Source organism: Pongo abelii, chromosome X (assembly GCF_028885655.2).
Source record: "Pongo abelii isolate AG06213 chromosome X, NHGRI_mPonAbe1-v2.0_pri, whole genome shotgun sequence".
NCBI lineage: Eukaryota > Metazoa > Chordata > Mammalia > Primates > Hominidae > Pongo > Pongo abelii.
Genome location: NC_072008.2, coordinates 2,893,105 through 2,905,155, shown reverse-complemented (window position 1 = coordinate 2,905,155; position 12,051 = coordinate 2,893,105). Strand labels below are relative to the sequence as shown.

The 12,051-nt window shown below is 41.7% G+C and overlaps 1 long non-coding RNA gene across 2 annotated transcripts; it reads right to left on the bottom strand.

The window, feature by feature from the left end:
• Nucleotides 1–2,123: 2,123 nt before the first annotated feature.
• LOC129052844 (uncharacterized) lies at nt 2,124–10,910 on the bottom strand. Of its 2 annotated transcripts, XR_008517964.2 has the most exons (3): nt 9,244–10,910; nt 8,813–8,888; nt 2,124–3,590 (listed from the first exon to the last, which is right to left on the bottom strand). It is a non-coding gene; the product is annotated as an uncharacterized LOC129052844 (long non-coding RNA). The 2 variants fall into 2 exon arrangements; XR_010138937.1 differs by lacking the exon at nt 9,244–10,910 and having other exon boundaries at nt 8,813–9,067.
• Nucleotides 10,911–12,051: the final 1,141 nt, after the last annotated feature.

Sequence of the window (12,051 nt, the reverse complement as noted above, 5' to 3'; positions counted from 1 at the left end):
ATATGGACCTGTTATATGGTCTTGTCTTGCTGACCACCTAGTTTTATTCTTGAAAGATAACTTCCCTTGAATCTACTTTTCCAAACCTTTACTCATTCTATGATCTTTGTGAGAAGGATTTCTGCACTTTTCATAGTAGGGCAGAGCTACGTCTTGAACTATCAACACACGTGTGAAATCAACCCTATAAACTGCATAAAATTTATCAGGGGAAAAACAAAGGGGAGAAATGAAAATTAACCAAGCTCACAGCACACTCAACACTCATCCTGAGGTCAGCTTGCTCCCTGACCTGCTTTGTCATAGTTGTTTGGTGCCTCTTGTCCTAGAATCACATAGACCCTAGATTAGAGTTCCCTTAACCGCTTTCTAGATAACAACTTCAACATTATGAAACAAGTTTTCCCTTTGAGATATTCTTTCAGGTCCTGCATACTGATGAAACTACTGATGCCAGCTGGTCTGAAGGACACCACAGAAGCTAACTCACCAAAGAATGCAGTTTCCATATCCTGATGACTTCATCCTCCTTACCCAAAGCAGTCAATGACACCAATTTTCCAGCCCCTTATCCTCTGCAATCCCTTTGAAAACTACAGCTCAGGACTCCACAGGGAGACAGATTTGAGGATCTCCTCCCATTTTTCTCACTCAGTGTGCTGCAATAATTCACCTCTTTCTCTGCTGCAAACCCTGCTGTCTCAGTGTATTGGTTTGTTACTGCACAGTGGGCATACAGACTCAGTGGTCCTATAACACATAGTCCAAGACAGCTGTTGTTGAGTGAGTCTTTCAGGTCCTGCTTGCCTGCACACAAAGTTTCAAAAGGGAGAAGACTATAAGATTTCTTCATTGGCTACAAATAAAATGTCTTAGAAAAACTCCCATGTTACTTTCTTCAGTCTTCCCAGTGGTTCTCAAAGTGTGGTACCTGGACCAGCCTCATCACCTGGGGATTTGTCAGAAATGCAAATTCTAGAATCCTTCCCTAGACCCACCAAATGAGAAGGAGTGGGACCTGACATTCTGTGTTTTGAAAAGCCCTCCATAAGCTTCTAATGCTCCCTTGACATTGAGAACCACTGGTTAGGACTGCAATCTCTCTCATCAAATCTCATTCAGATCATGACCTAATTAGCAAACAAGACTGTGAGTCACCTGGACAAACCTGCCTTTTTTTCTTTATATATACCAAAACTTTCTGTGTTTCAGCTGACTAAATGGGTGGAATTCAGAAAGGAGCAGCCAGTTTATGAGGACACTGTAAAGATTTATCATATTATGGTGGGGTTGCAGATTAAATCCACACAGGGACTTAAAAAAATTGAAACATTACAATATAAGACACAGATATCAAACATTTCCAGGCTTTAAGAAAATCTAAGACTGAACACAGCAGCTCATGCCTATAAATCCTAGCACTTTGGGAGGCTAAGGTGGAAGGATTGTATGAGGCCAGGAGTTTGAGGCTAGCCTGGGCAACATAGTGCAACCCTGTGTCTACAAAAAAACTAAAAAATTTAGCTAGGTGTGATGGCATTTGCCTCTAGTCCCAGCTACTTGGGAGGCTGAGGCAGGAGGATGACTTGAGCCCAGGAGTTTGAGGCTGTAGTGAGCCATGATTGCACAACTGCTCTCCAGGCAGAGGAACAGAGCAAGATCCTGTCTCTAAAATAATAATAATAATAATAATAATAATAATAATAAAATTTTAAAAAGAACAAAAGAGAAGATCTAAGAAAATTGAAAGAATGGTATCAGAATATAACTTGGGCAAGCTATAACTATATAAAGAAGAGGTAGTAGTCCACAGACTACTTTCTAAACCTCTGCATGTCTCCCCATTCAGCAAGCTGCAAATAACAACATACACCTGTAAATCAGAGTCAAGGGAGTTTCATCAATGACTAAAGCAAGGCTCCATTAACCTATTTACAACCAAGATAGCAGCCCACTTTGACTCTCATGAGTCTCACAGTGGGCCACCATCTTGGTTGTAAATAGATTAATGCCTCCAAGGATCATTTTCTCAGAGTTAGACTCTCTTTCATGGTGAATGTTTTCTAGCATTCCTTTTACAAAAGTGTAATGAAAACCACTGATAATGAACACACCTGCACAAATAATTTTCAAACATGTATTTGAGGCTGTAACTGCAATGTAAAACAGAAATGTAACAGGAAAGCAACTCTTATTTTAAAACACCATGGCATTTTAATAGATAAATGATAAGGTAGGGATGGAACAAAAGACCCACAGGTTTGCTCTAGATTTAATCATTGAGATAGATACCACAACTGCCAACACTGGTGTGTTGCATTGGCAACTCAAATAGCAGCAGGAGGATTTCCACAGATGGTGTTTTCCAAAGTGGTGACTAGTTCTTGATCAGGTTCTGATCAAGGCAATTGACTGCAGTCCTCTGTTTCCACTGTTTTGCTTTCTTATGAATTTCATGTTGATTAAAACTGTTCAAACGTGGACGAAATTGGAGGTCATGATGTTAAGCCAGCCACTGGAAGATGGTGCATATTCTCACTCCTGTGTGGGAACTCAAAAAAGTGGATCTCACGGAGATACAGTGTAGAATGATGGTTACCAGAGTCTGGAGAGAGAAGTCTCACAGTGGGCCACCATCATGAGTCTCACAGTGGGCTGCCATCTTGGTTGTAAATAGGTTAATAGAGCCTTGCTTTAGTCATTGATGAAACCCACTTGAATATGTGTTGAATACTTAGAACAATAGACATCCACAGTAGGTATCCATTAATTTCAATAATTAGTATTTGCAACCAAATTTATTCAGATGAGCAGTCTTCATGAAAACTAACCTTCTTGGGTAAGTAGGATGAAGCTGTTTATAACAGTGAGCCACTGAATGAATATACTCCTATCTAATAGATTATAACTTATGTCCTAGCTTATTGAGGCAAACTATAAAAATATTTTTAAGAGCAACCATTTATCACACAATGTTTGGACTGTTGCAACCTTCTTGTTTCTTGCTGTGAAAATTAAATCTATGGCATGTACTCATTGATCCTTCATGGAGGGAACTCCCTTTGCTATTTTTAGTTTTCAGTTTATTTTTATTTTTAATAGACAAATAACAATTACATGTATTTATGGGTTAAAATGTGATTTTTATACATTTATACATTGTGGCATTAACAAATCAGGCTAATTAAAATAATCATCACTTCACATATTTGTCATTTCTTTATGGTGAGAACATTTGAAATCCAATTTTTAGAGCAATTTAAAAATATACAATATATTATTAACTACAGTCACTGATATGGTTTGGCTCTGTGTCTCCATCCAAATATCACGTCAAATTGTAATCCCCAGTGTTGGAGGAGGGGCCTGGTGAGAGGTGATTAAATCATGGGAGTGGACTTCCTTCTTGGTCCTCTTGTGATAGTCAGGGAGTTCTCATGAGATCTGATGGTTTAAAAGTGTGTGGCACCTCCCCACTCACTCCTTCTTTCTCTCCTCCATCACCATGGTAAGATATGCTTGCTTCCCCTTCATCTTCCGTCATGATTGTATGTTTCCTGAGGCCTCCCCAGCCATGCCTCCTGTACAGCCTGCAGAACCATGAGCCAATTACACCTCTTTTCTTTATAAATTACCCAGTCTCACATAGTTCTTTATAGCAATGCCACAACAAATAAATACACTCACCTTGTTATGCAATAGATCACCAGAACTTATCCTTCCTGTCTAACTGAAACTTTGTACCCTTTGACCAACATACACCGCATGCCCCCGGCCTCTGGCACCCACAATTCTACTCTCTATTTCTATGAGTTTGACTTTTTAAGATTCCACGTATAAGGGAAATTATGCAATTTTTGTTTTCCATGCCAACTTCCAGGGCATGGAATGGTGTGGACGGTACACTTGCCCCAAATTGGCTACAGAGCTGTGGGCAGAAAATTTGAAGTCAGCTTGAGGGCATTTTGGAATCTGGCTCTGAGGCACACAGCAGGCTTGATGGGTCTTTAATGACAACCATTGGAGAAACAGGATAATATTCCTCCCTGCCTTTGTCCACTTGGGATTCTATAATAAAACAGCATACACTGAGTGGCTAAAGAAATGATCACCAATTTCTCATGGTTCTGGAGGCTGGAAGTCCAAGATCTGGGTGCCAGCAGATCCAGGGTCTGGAAAGGACTCTCCTTTTGGTTTGCAGGTGGCTACTTTCTTGTGTCTGCAAATGGTGGTGAGAGAAAGAGGGTGGGGAATGAGCTCTCTTGTGTCTCTAATTATAAGGGCACTAATCCCATCATGAGGGCTCCATTCTCATGACCTGTTTTTCAAAGTCCCCATCTTCAAATACCATCTGTCTTAGCCTTACAGGCTGCTATAATGAATACACATTAAAATGGGTTGCTTATAAACAACATAAATTTATTCCTTCCAGTTCTGGAGGCTGGAAGTCCAAGATCAAGTTGTGGCAGATGTAGTGTCTGGTGAGGACCGGCTTCCTGGTTCATACATGGTGCTATGCCCATCCCGGTTCATAGACGACACTATGTTCTTGCTGTGCCCTCACATGGTAGAAGGGGCAAGGGAGCTCTCTGGGTCCCTTTTTATAAGCACGCTTATCTCATTCATGAGGCTCCACCCTCATGACCTCATTGCCTCCCAAAGGCACCACCTCCTAACACCATCACCTTGGAGATGAACATTTCAACACATGAAATTTGGAAGACAAAGACGTTCAGATCATAGCACCATGATAGTAAAGATTGGGATTCCAAAACACATAAATTTGGGGAAGGTGACACAGACATTCATTCCACTGCATCCCCTATCTGCCCTGTGGAAAGAGAATGCATGCCTATTGAATTCAGACGCCTGCCTATTTAACTGGCATTTTCACTTGCTGGGTGTGGACAGTACACATGCCCCAAATTGGCTACAGAACTGTGGGCAGAAAGCTTGAGGACAGCTTGAGGGCATTTTGGAATCTGGCTCTGAGGCACACAGCAGACTTGATGGGTCTTTAATGACAACCAGAGACTTGGAGGTGGAGAGTGATCTTCTACACAACAGATGAGAATGAACTTCTCTCCAACATTTCTTTGGATGAAGCAACTCAAGCCATCCATGGGACTAAATTCTCTGGCCTGTCAATACCCAGCTGGTTGCAAATTCTTCTGGGAAGAAACCTTCTCATTCCCCATTTGGCAGGCTCCTGTGCCACTGCACCATTGCAGATTCCTACGATGCTCATCAACACAATTCACTGGCAGCTCATTTTACCTAGGGATTTGACTCTAGACATCACTGAGTGGGTAGAGAAAAGCTTTCCATCTCTCAGATATTTGGAAAGAAGACCAGAACTGGGCCATGTACACAGAAAGCGGGGAATCCTGCCATCTGTAGCAACGGGACTGCTTTCTTGGGAAAAACTTGGTTTTATTGGGTTTAGAAAGTCTGCTCATCAGAACTACCATCTCATCCAGCAATCCCACTTACTGGATATCTACCCAAAGGAAAACAAATCATTCTATCAAAAAGATACCTGCACTCATATGCTTATTGTAGCACTATTCACAATAGCAAAGATATGGAATCAACCTAAGTGTCCATCAGTGCATGAATGGATAAAGAAAATGTGGTATATATACACACCATGTGTATTAATCTGTTCTCATGCTGCTGATAAAGACAAACCCAAGACTGGGTAATTTATAAAAGAGGTTTTAATGGACTCACAGTTCCATGTGGCTGGGGAGGCCTCACAATCATGGCAGAAGAGCAGGGGACATCTTACATGGTGGCAGACAAGAAGAAAATGAGAACCAAGCAAAAGGTGAAACCCCTTATAAAACCATCAGATCTTGCTGAAGTTGCTTATCAGCTTAAGGAGATTTTGGGCTGAGACGATGGGGTTTTCTAAATATACAATCATGTCATCTGCAAACAGGGACAATTTGACTTCCTCATTTCCTAACTTAATGCCCTTTATTTCTTTCTCTTGCCTGATCGCCCTGGCCAACACTTCCAACACTATGTTGAATAGAAGGGAGGGCATCCTTGTCTTGTGCTGGTTTTCAAAGGGAATGCTTCCAGTTTTTGTCAAAGTCTCAGGATACAAAATCAATTGTGCAAAAATCACAAGCATTCCTATACACCTTTAACAAACAGAGAGGTAAATCATGAGTGAACTCCCATTCACAATTGCTACTAAGAGAATAAAATACCTAGGAATCCAACTTACAAGGGATGTGAAGGACCTCTTCAAGGAGAACTACAAATCACTGCTCAAGGAAATAAGAGGACACAAACAAATGGAAGAATATTCCATGCTCGTGGATAGGAAGAATCAATATCATGAAAATGGCCATACTGCCCAAAGTCATTTATAGATTCAATGCCACCCCCATCAAGCTACCAATGACTTTCTTCACAGAATTGGAAAAAACTACTTTAAAGTTCATATGGAACCAAAAAAGAGCTCGCATTGCTAAGACAATACTAAGCAAAAACAACAAAGCTGGAGGCATCACGCTACCTGACTTCAAACTATACTACAAAGCTACAGTAACCAAAACAGCATGGTACTGGTACCAAAACTGAGATATAGACCAATAGAACAGAACACAGGCCCCAGAAATAACACCACACATCTACAACCATCTGATCTTTGACAAACCTGACAAAAACGAGAAACGGGGAAAGGATTCCCTATTTAATAAATGGTGCCGGGAAAACTGGCTAGCCGTATGTAGAAAGCTGAAACTCGATCCCTTCCTTACACCTTATATGAAAATTAATTCAAGATGGATTAAAGACTTAAATGTTAGACCTAAAACCATAAAAACCCTAGAAGAAAACCTAGGCAATACCATTCAGGCCATAGGCGTGGGCAAGGACTTCAAGACTAAAATACCAAAAGCAATGGCAACAAAAGCCAAAATTGACAAATGGGATCTAATTAAACTAAAGAGCTTCGGCATGGCAAAATAAACTACTGTCAGAGTGAACAGGCAACCTACAGAATGGGAGAAAATTTTTGCAATCTACCCATCTGACAAAGGGCTAATATCCAGAATCTACAAAGAACTCAAACAAACTACAAGAAAAAAACAACCCCATCAAAAAGTGGGCAAAGGATATGAACAGACACTTCTCAAAAGAAGACATCTATGCAGCCAACAGACACATGAAAAAATGCTCATCATCACTGGTCATCAGAGAAATGCAAATCAAAACCACAATGAGATACCATCTCACACCAGTTAGAATGGCAATCATTAAAAAGTCAGGAAACAACAGATGCTGGAGAGGATGTGGAGAAATAGGAATGCTTTCACACTGTTGGTGGGAGCGTAAATTAGTTGAACCATTGTGGAAGACAGTGTGGTGATTCCTCAAAGATCTAGAACTAGAATAACCGTTTGACCCAGCCATCCCATTACTGGGTATATATCCAAAGGATTAGAAATCATGCTACTATAAAGACACATGCACAAGTATGTTTATTGTGGCACTATTCACAACAGCAAAGACTTGGAACCAACCCAAACGTCCATCAGTGATAGACTGGATTAAGAAAATGTGGCACATATACACCATGGAATACTATGCAGCCATAAAAAAGGATGAGTTCACGTCCTTTGCAGGGACATGGATGAAGCTGGAAACCATCATTCTCAGCAAACTATCACAAGGACAGAAAACCAAACAGCACACGTTCTCACTCATAGGTGGGAATTGAACAGTGAGAACACTTGGACACAGGGTGGGGAACATCACACACCGGGACCTGTCGGGGGGTGGGGGTCTGGCAGGGGGATAGCATTAGGAGAAATACCTAATGTAAATGATGAGTTGATGGGTGCAGCAAACCAACATGTATACCTATGTATCAAACCTGCACATTGTGCACATGTACCCTAGAACTTAAAGTATAATTAAAAAAAAAAAATCAGATCTTGTGAGACTTATTCACTACCATGTGAACATTATGAGGGAGACCGCCCCCATGATTCAGTTATCTCCCACTGGGTCCCTTCCACAACACGTGGGAATTATGGAAGCTGCAATTCAAGATGAGATTTGTGTGGGGACACAGCCAAACCATATCACCATGGAATATTACACAGCCCCCCAAAAGAATGAAATCATGACTTTTGCAGCAACATGGATAGAACTGGAGGACATTATCCTAAGTGAAACAACTCAAAAACAGGAAGACAAACACCCCATGTTCTCACTTATAAGTGGGAGCTAAACACTGTGTAGACATGGACATAGACAGTGGAATAAGAGACATTGGAGACTGGGAAAGGAGGGAGGGGAGAGGAAGGTGAGGGATGAGAAATTACCCAGTGGATACAATGTACACTATTTGAGTGACAGTTACAGTAAAAGCCCAGACTTCAGCACTCTGCAATCTCTCCATGTAACAAAACTGCACTGGTATCCCCTAAATCTATAAAAATAAAAAAACGTTTAAAAATTACAAATAAGAGGCCAGGTGTGGTGGCTCATGCCTGTAATCCCAGCACTTTGGGAGGCTGAGGCTAGCAGATTGCTTGAGTTCAGGAGTTCGAGAGCAGCCCGGGTAACATGGCAAAACCCCATCTCTACAAAAAAATACAAAAAGATTAGCCAGGCAGGTGGTGCATGCCTGTAGTCCCAGCTACTTGGGAGCCTGAGGTGGGAGTATTTCTTGTACCCAGGAGATCGATGCAGTGAGCCAAGATCACACCACTGCACTTCAGCCTGGGCAACAGAGGGAGATCCTGTCTCAAAAAATAAAAATAAAAGTAAAAATACTCAACCTTACCTTATTCTTAAGTATGCATTGCTGTGTGGCTCTGGAGTGGCTGTGCCTCCTGGGGTAAAAATGTACCAGCATTTTTCTGCAAAGAATGGGGAATAAATAGAGTTTGGAGAAACAGAATCTCTATGAAGGTGTTTACTTACAATGCAAGAGGACATGGGGAAAACCACAAGTCATTTTATTTCGGTTTCTTCAACAATGAAGGACTTCCTCTCTTTGAGGAAGATGGTGCTTTCTCTGTGTGTGTGTGTGTGTGCGTGCACACACACACGCTCATTAAGCATTTACAGTCCTGGAATGTTATTCTGACTACTCATAGCAACTCCACTTCCCGCCCACCCAAATAGTCATCCGTTATGGAAAATATGCCTGCCTCTGAAATATTTACCGGTGGCCCCGGAGTGCCACACAGGCATTTCTTATAAATACTCAACCTTCTGCTCAAGTCTCCAGGGGTCCCTTTTCTCTTTGGGTAGCAGGGTGAGTGTCCATGATTTGCTGACGCTGCAAGCTCCCCCATGTCCCGCTGCTCTGTGATATTTATTTTCCACCTCCAATAATTAACCTCATCCTCCTCTCAAAATATAAGCACCAGGAAGCTTTAGAAAGATGGTGCAGATTTACAGATTGCAGGCTTCAACATGCAGGACCTTGTCGAGTGCGTTCAGAGGCTGGTTTGATTGAAGGAGATTTTTGATGGTGCAGTGATTCAGGGCAGCTACAGAGGTACCACTGGAAGGTGGAAAGCCACCTTGGAACAAAAGTCTCTGCAGGAATCAGCTGAGTGGCCTTGAATTAGAAAGGGATGTGGGGCAGATGTAAGGAGTTGACACTGAATTTGCACAATGCTGCCTTGTGTCTTTTCTTGCCTGTCTCCACGACCCCTCTCGAAAGCCACTTGGAAATATGGACGCATAAACTTGGCATGGATTTAACATCATGCTAGCTGGCAGAACTCAGTGATCTCTGAGCAAAGCCAAAGGGGTAATAAATTAAAGACATGCTATGTTGGAAAGAGCTGCAGGGGGAAGCAGATTTATCAATGCGAGGGATGTCTGTAGGCACAGCAGACATTGTCAGCTCCCCCCATTCCCCAGACAGACTGGGACAGGAAGAGTAAGCTCATTATTAGATCTGTAATTCATCTCAGGGGTTTTACTGCTACTCTAGCAAGCTCTAAGTGACAAGGATAATTTCTCTTTCGGCACAAACAGTTCTATTACAAATGTGATCTCTCTGGGCTTCCAGTATAAGCCCACTGCTACTGGCACGAATGAAAGACCTAGTAAAAAGAAAGTTGTCTCTGCAAAATGTTGGCACTGCAGAGACTGGGGGTTAAAAAGTTTGAAAAGGGGCAGCTCACGCACTCTTTCTTTACTGCTCAGAAGGTATTATGGTAATATTTGAGACTGCAGAGTCGATCTACACGTTTATTTGGTGGAAAATAAGACAACTCAATTGATTAATTTATCTATTTGTTTTCATGAAACAGACTCTGTTTGGTACAAAAGCATCACAATGAATAAAAGAAGAAAATATACAGTGTATCCTGAAAGCCTGAGTTCAGGCGCAGAGATGAACTTGGCTGTTACATCTAAAGAGGAATTTCCATCCTAAAAAGGAAAGTGCTCTGATGCAAAGACCCTGTTACTTTAATGCTCTGCTTTTAGACAAGTTGGGAAGGGAACTGTGAGTACAACAGGCCCCACATCTCCCGAAGCTACCACAGAATCTGATATTTTGAATGAGGACAAGGAGTCTTTGTTCTTATAGAACTAGTCTGTTTGCAGTTTGCAGGACTCTGTGATGCTGAACAGACATAAAAATCACACAAACTGGCTAGGCACAGTGGTTCGGTTCATGCCTGTAATCCCAATAGTTTTGGAAGCCAAGGTGGGAGGATCCCATGAACCTAGGAGTTCAAGACCAGCTTGGGCAACATAGCAAGGCCCAATCTCTACAAAAAAAAAAAAAAGTATCCAGGTGTGGTGGCACATGCCTGTGGTCCTAGCTACTTGGGAGGCTGAGGTGGAAGGATTGCTTGAGCCCAGGAGTTCAAGACCAGCCTGGGCAACATAGTGAGGCTTCATCTCTATTTTTTTTATGGAAATGAAAAAAAAAGATATACATTCTATTTGGGAGACAGAGGTGGGAAGATCGCTTTTGTTCAGAAGGTCGACAGTGCAGTGAGCTATGATCGCGCCACTGCACTTCAGCCTGAGTGACAGAGCAGGACCCTGTCTTGAAGAAAGAAGGAGGAGGAAGAAGAGGAGGAGGAGAAAGAGGAAGAAGAAGGAGGAGGAGGAGGAGGAATCACATAAACAGATCCAATTAGTACATCTGCCAAAGTAAAGATTTGTTCTACTGTGCAGAGTCCGCTCTGTGTATGTCATATTGGAAAACATACTGCATTGGGAAAAATATTACAATTTGATCTTCTCAGACTTGTTAGATAATTATAGGAGTTTCTCAATCCTTCTTATGTTGTTCTTTCTTTACTTTTTCCTTCCTCATCTTCATCATCATTTCAGACCTCCTAAATTATGCACGAAGCACCCTCATGAGTCAGGGTCCAAGCTGAGATGCTCTATCTGCATCTCTCAAAACCCCAAGCGTATGCATCCAAAACTAATTGACGAGTGCTCTATTTCTTCAGGAATCAGTTCAATTGGTTTCTACCCATTGGTATTACCTACATGACTTTTGGAGAGAAACTATCGAGTCTAGACATGGAAGTGTTGAAGTTAGAGTAACCATAAGAAAATTATTTATTTCACTAACATTTGTTGAACATATACTGTGACAGGCAAGGTGCAAAGCCACATGTCTGCTTTCATGAAGCTAACACTCTTTTGAGGAGAGGCAGACAGTAAATAAAGAATCTATGTAGAAAATCACAGATGTTATGGGAGTTATAAAATAAATAAATGGAGGAATCAGGAAGAGAAACTGTCCTGCCACGTAGGTCCCATAGGAAGGTGTCTCTAAGAAGGTGATATCTGAGCTGGTCTTTGAAGGCTGAGAATCAGGTAAACATGACAAGAGCCAGTTGAAATGATTCCCAGGAGAGGAATCTGCATGAGCGGAGACCCAGAGTTTGAAAAGCATTTGACCTCTCGGCCAATTACATTACAGGCACAAGGAGCAGCCGCATTTTGGGGGCAGAAGCCTGAAAATGCAGAAACTCATTGGATATCCAAGGAGTTTGAATTATATTCACTTGCAGAGGGAGGCCAAAGAAA